Below are 373 nucleotides of genomic sequence, written 5' to 3'. Positions count from 1 at the left end.
AAACGAAGCTAAACAAAATAACTCAAAAGCAAAAAGCAAGGAGAACAAACCGTGGTTGGCAGCGTGCGTTGCCCTTTCCTCTCAGCTGATTCCTGAGTAAACAAACACTACTTGTTGAGAGAGACGGAGATTTCCCAAGCTCAGAGAAAGTAAAACAAGTCGCTGACATTATGTAACTGATTCTTCATTGCATATATCAATGCACAATGAATGGATTCTGGTGTAAAAATTAAGCAGAGATTCTTCCGTTCTCAATTGGTGGCCATTTCGCTTGTTGACAGGCCTCCGGAGAGCAAGCAAAGATGCGAAACTTAAGAGAGAAAACGACTCAAAGCGGACAACAATTTGCTGATATTTAACGCGAAAAATAGAG

This window comes from Penaeus monodon, chromosome 19 (genome assembly GCF_015228065.2).
Source record: "Penaeus monodon isolate SGIC_2016 chromosome 19, NSTDA_Pmon_1, whole genome shotgun sequence".
NCBI classification, from domain to species: Eukaryota; Metazoa; Arthropoda; class Malacostraca; order Decapoda; family Penaeidae; genus Penaeus; species Penaeus monodon.
This window is presented reverse-complemented; position numbering follows the sequence as displayed.